A 7,631-nucleotide genomic window follows, 5' to 3' on the forward strand; every position below is an offset into this window, starting at 1 on the left:
ATGCATTTTTAATATGTTTAAACACGCACGTGTGTCTGAGAGGTAACAATTATGGAGTCGAGTTTTAGTCTATTTTCAGAGGGTATTTCACCATTTCAAAGTCACAGACTCATGTTTCACTCTATTGTAACTTTATCCAAATGGGTTACATGTTTCTAGATTAAAGAAACTAAATGCTAATTTTCATGAGCTGAAACTAGGGTATGTCCCTTTAAGAACAAGAGAAAAACTTAAATATTTTCGGATCAAGGCAATTATTATGATTATTTTTAATAATAATAATAAAAAAATAAATAAAAAATACTATTATCACTAGGCATATTACTAATATGACTTCTACTACTGGACATAGTACTACCATGCCTACGTTTACTAGTACTACTACCACTACAACAACTACCACTACTGCTACCAATATTACTACTACTACGACTACTACTATTACTATGACTAATACTACTATGACTACTACCGCTACTACTATTACTATGACTACTACTACTACTGCGATTACTACTACCACTATTACGATTACTACTACTAGGACTACTATTACTACTACTAGTAGTAATACTGCTATTACTACTACTACTGCCCCTGCAAGTACTGTAAACTCACCGTGGTGCAGGGGTGAAACATTCTCTATGAGAATGGCTAATACAGTACAACTCCTCGTTTGAGGCACCTTGTTGGCCGTGAGGTGCATCCCGTAATGAGTTGGGAGCATATCTGCGAGTATGTTTTCTGGCAACACACCACTTTGACCTGGAGTTCAGCCAGACGGGTGGTCAGGGAGGCCCGACCTGATCAATCGGCTGGTCACGCCAAGCTCCAGAACACACAAATTGTGTTTTGTTTATAGTAGCCAAGAACAAACATTGATTTAGTTACCTTTCGTATTTGATGCTCTTGGGCGGCTGTTAGGGTCAATCAGGTGTTTGATTATTTCATTGCCTGAGTATATTAACCATGTATCCCTGGCATGGGTGTCTGCTGGTTATCTGCAGCTCCATGTCCCCATGTTGGGTGGGGAGCATAGTTGATGAATCACTTTCCCTACATTATGGCTTCCAACCATGCCTGAAAAGGGTCCACACCGAGATTTCAGATTCTTCATCATCTGATAAAGTATCTATGACTAATCCTTTAATTGTGAAAAAAATCGAAGTTGTTAACGTCAGATTCCTAGCCAAGTTTTTTGGTCATCAGTTCATCTGATGACGGAGCCTTGAAGAGGTTATAACCTTTTGCTGTACAGAAAGGGCGTGTTGGCTTAGCTGGCGAGCATAAAACTGTAAAGATTTAAAAAAAAAGAGAAGAAAAATGGATCGCTGTTGGTTGAATGCAGTACTGAGAGTCATTCAAAGTGCTTGTTGAAGTCAACCAGTTTTGGCAATATCTGTATCATTGTAACACCACATTTCTCCCCAAACATATTAAAGTGGGTGATTCGGTCTCGTGACTTGGAAGGTGTAAGTGATGACTAAGTTTGTGAAATTTTGCCATTACAGGGCGTTTCTGCTGTCAAGAGGATTAAGGTTCATAGGAATAATGACTTAATTCCTATGAATACCTTTATCCTAACTTTTGGAAAGCCAATCCTTCCACAGTCGATTAAGGCTGGGCATTTAGATATACCTGTTGAGCCTTATATACCAAATCCCTTGCATTGTTTTAAGTGTCAGCAGTATGGTCATGGAAAAAACACTGAAAAATAAACTGACCTGTGCTCGTGAGCAGGCTGATCATGAGAGCAAGTCATGCAATAATGACATCAACTGCATCAATTGCAAGGGAAGTCACTTTGCATACTCGTGAGTGTGCAACGTGGAAGTTGGGGGAAAAAAGGTTCAACAGGTGAAAGTTGAGAAATGCTTGTCTTTTCCTGAAGCCAGGAAACTGGCGGAGGCCACAGGACCTGTCACTGAATATCAGTCATATGCTGCTGCTAAGGTGTCTACCAGAAGTATGTCAGTCAATTCTGATATAACATGGTGTTATGATGAAAGTCAATATAAAAAAAAAAAACCTTTCAGATATTGAAAAAGCTGAAAAGCAGATAGCAAAACAAGTTCAGGGACAACATCAAGCTGTTAACGAAATGAAAGATGCTGTTGAATAATAGAAAGAATGTAAGTCAGTTCAAGTGTCTTTGGATTCTGAGAATCCATCAAGTAGGTTGAATACTGGGATGCCAGGTCATAGTGTCCCTCAGACAGGAAAAGACACTAAAAGTAATAAAAATAGTTCTTCAAGACAGATGAAGAAGATTGAGCAGAGATCCGTCCCAATACATAACACATTTTGATCCTTTGTCGATGGATGTTTGTGATGACATGGATGTCTCAAGTCAGGATTATTTTCAGTCACAAAACCATCACGACCTAGGACAAAGGAAACGGTAAAACTAAACCCCATACTTCTACCCAATGGCAAATAAATTCCTACAGTGGAATTGCCGTCGGCTTAGGTCCAATTTTGATGAATTAAGTTTTTTAATTAAAAAACATAGTCCTCTTGCAGTGTGTCTTCAGGAAACTTTCTTGGAGAACACTGATCATATTACCATGAGAGGATTTAACCTCTATCATACGTTTAGAGAATCTGAAAATAGAACATCTGTGGGTGTTTCCATTCTTGTTAATGAAAACATTTCTCAGATTATAGTGTCATTAAATACTAATTTACAAACTGTGGCTGTAAAAAACGCGACTCATAAAACTATTACTCTATGTTCTGTTTACTTGCCACGTCGAAATCATTTTAATTTTAATCCAAGAGATCTTCAAGATCTAATTGACCAGCTCCCTACTCTCTTTATTATTATGGGAGTTTGTGGGGATGTGAGGATATTAATATTAGAGGTAAACAAGTGGAATTCTCAAGAATTACTTATTTTTATTTAATGATATAAGTGATACATATTTTCATGCTGCAAATGTTATTTACCCTTTGTATCCTTCACCTTTTCTTGATTTCTCCTGGAAAGGTGGTTCCGACCCTTGTGGTAATGACCACTTTCCCATTATTTTGGAGAATGATGGACCTCCATTGCTTGAAAGGGTTCAAAGGTGGAAGTTGGCGATGGCAAATTGGGGTCATTTTCAGCATCTGTGCAGCACTCGTCTGCAACAGTTTGCCATTATTGATGCTGATGTTCCCATGTCTTTGTTCACTTCCATCTTGAAGGACATTGCAGATGGAACTATTCCTAAGACTTTCACAGTGCCAAAGTGCTTCAATAAATCATGGTTCACTGATACATGCAAGGATGCACTTAAAGAGAGAAACAGGTTCCTTGAGAGGTTCAAACGTGAACCTACTGTGGATAACCTGGATGCTTATTGTATTGCTAAGGTTCGAAGAGAGAGAAGACAGAGTAAAACATCATCTTGGAGAAGTTTTGTCTCCATGTTGAATTCACAAACATCAGTAAAATCTGCCTGGAATAGGATCCTTAAAATCAAAGGTAAAGAATCCAGTAATACAGTTCATCATTTGTCTGTCAATGATACAGATGTTACGTCTCATCGTGACATTGCTAATGCACTGGCAGACAACTTTTCTAATAACTCAACTTCTGCTTTCAGTACAGATGTTTTTACATCGGTCAGAAATATGGCTGAAAAGCAGTCCATTAATTTCTCATCCGAAAATGCTGAAGTATATAACAGACATTTCTCTATGGATGAATTGTAGGATGCTCTTCGTAGAGCCCACAATACTTCAGTAGGACCAGATGAAATTCATTATCAGTTATTGAAACATTTACCGAAATCATCGTTGATGGTTCTTTTGAATCTTTTTAATAACATCTGACTTTCTGGTGACTGTCTGATTAGAGGAAAGCAATTGTTATTCCTATTACAAAGCCTGGTAAGGTTCCAACAAGTCCTACTAGTTATCACCCTATCACTTTGGCAAGTTGCCTTTTTAAAACCATGGAACGAATTATCAATCGTAGATTTCTCTGGTATCTTGAATCCCACAAATTGCTTACTAACGTGCAATGTGGGTTCAAATCTAAACGTAGCACAGTTGATTATCTTGTTAGATTTGAAACGTTTTGTCGGGAAGCTTTCATCCATAATCAGCACTTGGTTTCAGTGCTCTTTCATTTGGAGAAAACTTACGATACCACGTAGAAGTATGTCATGGGCCTTAGAGGTCGATTTCCAGTTTTTATATATCAACTTTTAAAAGATAGATCTTTTAAAGTCCAGGTGGTGTCGACTTTGTTTGATATTCACCCACAAGTGATGGGTGTGCGTCAAGGTAGCATCCTGTCTGTAACTTTATTTTCTGTGAAAATTAACAGTATCACCCAGCATTTAACACCTGGTGTGGATTGCTCGTTATATGTCGATGATTTCCAGATTTGCTATAGATTGTCCAATATGAGTATCACTGAAAGTAAGTTGCAGCTTTGTTTGAATACACTTCATCAATCAGCAACTGACAATGGCTTTCAATTCTCAAAGGAAAAATGGTCTGTATGCATATCTGCCAGAAAAGAGGTCTTCACTTAGATCCACAGTTGTTTTTGGACAAAAATCCAATTCCAGTTGTGGACAAGACTAAATGTCTGGGGGTTATATTTGACAGGACACTATCCTTTGTGCCCCCCATCTTAAATATGTTAAAAAGAAGGGCTTAAAGGCTCTCAATATGTTAAAAGTTACTGGCTATACATAATGGGGAGCAGACCACAAGGTTATGCTCTGTCTGTATAGACCTCTTCAGAGGTAAAAACTGTAGAGAGCTTGCACATGGATGCACACGAATCTTGTTTGGGTGCTAGATGTGCAAAGCTTTCTCTGCAGTAGGCTACCAAGATTAGATCATTACCAAAACATCCTACACATAATGCAGTGTTTGATATATGATGTTGTTTGATGCAAGGCCAAATGCTATCCGTACATTTGATCTTCACATTAAGCATTTTTTGTCGCTTTCCAACATTGATTTAATTGACACTTTGGAAACTCCTTCATATTTTGTTTTACCACCTTGGTGTATTACACCACCTAAAATTCTGTTTGATCTGGCGCAAGATCAAACACAATTCATTCAGGCAATGTTTGTTCTTGGCAAATATAACAAAAGAAAAGGTGATTGCTCTTGAGCTTGGCGTGACCAGCCAATTGATCAGGTAGGACTTCCTTGACCACCCGTCTAGCTGCTGAACTCCAGGTCAAAGTGGTGTGTTGCCAGAAAACATACCCGCAGATATGCTCCCAACTCAAGCACCAGGATCCCATCATCCAGCATTACGGGATGCACCTCACGGCCAACAAGGTGCCTCAAAAGAGGAGTTGTACTGTATTAGTTATTCTCATAGATAATATTTCACCCGTGCACCAGGGTTTTTTTTGTTTTTTTCGTTGTTTTTTTTTGAGACCATGTTTTCTCTCACTTTTATCCGACACTATTGTTACTAAACGGAATATTAATTTTGTATATTTTGGGTAGCATCAGTTATAGTTTAAATAACTTCTTGTATCAGTAGGTTTACTATAAATGTCAGTTGATATGTTGTGTGTTATCAATTTCGGATCTCATTGTAAATTGCAAAGAAGGGTGTTATAAATTAAGTTTATTATAAAATGTATGCACTTCAACTGTGGATGTCCAAAATGACGAAACTGTAATCTAAAACTCATTTGAAACTTTTGTATAAAAAACATATTGAAATGATCTCCATATTTACATTCTCTATTTATGATATAATAGCCAAGAAATAAAGTGGCATACGTTGGTGTTATTTTAGTACCCATACCTGTACCCTGTATTTCTTTTCAATACAATAGCAATAGCTTCAGAAATGAAATTCTCACTAAATCTACTGTCAATTATATACCTGCTGTTGTTAAGCCAGGACTTTATGGATCTATATCTAAATGAGTTGTCATAATACCTGAATGGAAACTGACTACATCAATTTTTACTAATAAAGGGTGTTCAGCACAGGAGATATGATCATTGCCTATAGAGCCGCTTTTTCTTCTAGACAGTGTTTACATGCTTGTTTTGTTTTTTCCGTCTTGTTATGTTTTTTTTTTTTAATTATAATTTTGGTTTTATAACTGGCATTTAATTATTTAATTTTCAACGCCTAATATTTCCAATTTTAATGTTAAACACAGCCAACTGTTTAAATGCTATTTTTGATTTATGTTCACTGGTGTGTTGCTTCATTCAGCAAGTCAGTAGTACAGTATTGATAAATTCACTGTAAATATTGGTATTCGTTAATAATTATTCGTATTCGAGACCCCATATTCGTGATACGTATCATATTCGTCACTTAGTGTATTCATAGCAGCTCTAATGTCCGATACGTAAAAAATCAATATCATCTCAAATGTAACTTGATACATTAGCAGAAAAATGTTGTAATATTTGATCAAACAAATGACAGGTGTGTAATACTTATGGCTTCCTACAATTGGTCTGAATGTTCGGATAGGATAGGATGCTAGTTATACCACACAGGTTTCCAACACACTCATCCCAGACGTAACCTCTGACAGGACAGGAGTGTGTGTGTGTGGGGGGGGGGGGGGGGGGGGGGATTTGATGTGGGCGGAATTTGGAACAAATTTATCAGTTAGGTCAAAGACCTAAGGCCTAAAAAATGGAGAACTGATCATTCTACTCATTTCTGGAACTAAAAAAGGTTAAGTCCCAAAATATATTTTTTATTGCTTGGCCGAAAAGGTTTCAAATGATTTGAGCAATTTTGATGGGCTGCCAAAAATAAAGTTTGTGTTTTCCATATTCTGTCAATTCAGGCTTTGGTAAAGTAATTATTTTAGAATGTATTTTTACACTCTCTTTTAGTGTATTTAAACATCATGTCTTCATCAATTTGTGTTTGTTGGCAGATCAAACAGCTTTATTTTTTTTATTTGTGCTTTCGAGTTTTGGAAGGCATACTCTTCGAATTTTTCTGATCTCATGAATGATCGCCTGAATTAGCTGTCAAGTCAAAATTGTCTAGGTACGTTTGGTGTATTCTATTCAAGCAATTGACATATATGTCAGTGCTATCTGCGAATATTAAACAGCTTCAGAAAGCATATGAAGTTTAGGCGCAAAACGCGATATATACATTTTAAAAATAAATTCATTAAAAGTGATTTTTTTAATTGGCGTATATCGCGTTTTGATAAAAACAAAACAAAACAACAAACAAAACAACAACAACCGGGATTTACCCAATACAATTTCATAAGGATCAATCGAGTTTTGTGGCAAATCAGCGGGCCTACAATTAGCCCTTACTGACATACAATAATGGCTTTAACTAAAACAAGAAAGAAAATGGTTTATATCGCGTTTTGCGCCTGAACTCTTCATATTTTCAATATTGTGTCAATATAGTTTTTAAAATTCTGTTTGTCGTTTTCGAAAGAGAATCGGTATCCATTTGGAATTCTGTTTCCATCAAAAATACCAAGCGTTATATATGCAATAGGATTATTAATCAAATTAACAGTTTTCAAGATGTCAACATTTCTAAAATTCCTTCATAGATCAATTCATGTGTTACAAAGTTCGTTAACATACTTGCCAATTGTATTGAAATGAAAATCCTAATAATGGATTTATAGCCGAGAGAAGCAGGC

The 7,631-nt window shown here is 36.6% G+C and overlaps 1 protein-coding gene across 2 annotated transcripts in view; it reads right to left on the minus strand.

Moving 5' to 3' along the window:
* The window catches only part of LOC121386418, a 29,189-nt gene that overhangs the window by 3,412 nt on the left and 18,146 nt on the right, over positions 1-7,631 (minus strand). The window lies entirely within an intron of this gene.

Source organism: Gigantopelta aegis, chromosome 12 (assembly GCF_016097555.1).
Source record: "Gigantopelta aegis isolate Gae_Host chromosome 12, Gae_host_genome, whole genome shotgun sequence".
Lineage (NCBI taxonomy): Eukaryota > Metazoa > Mollusca > Gastropoda > Neomphalida > Peltospiridae > Gigantopelta > Gigantopelta aegis.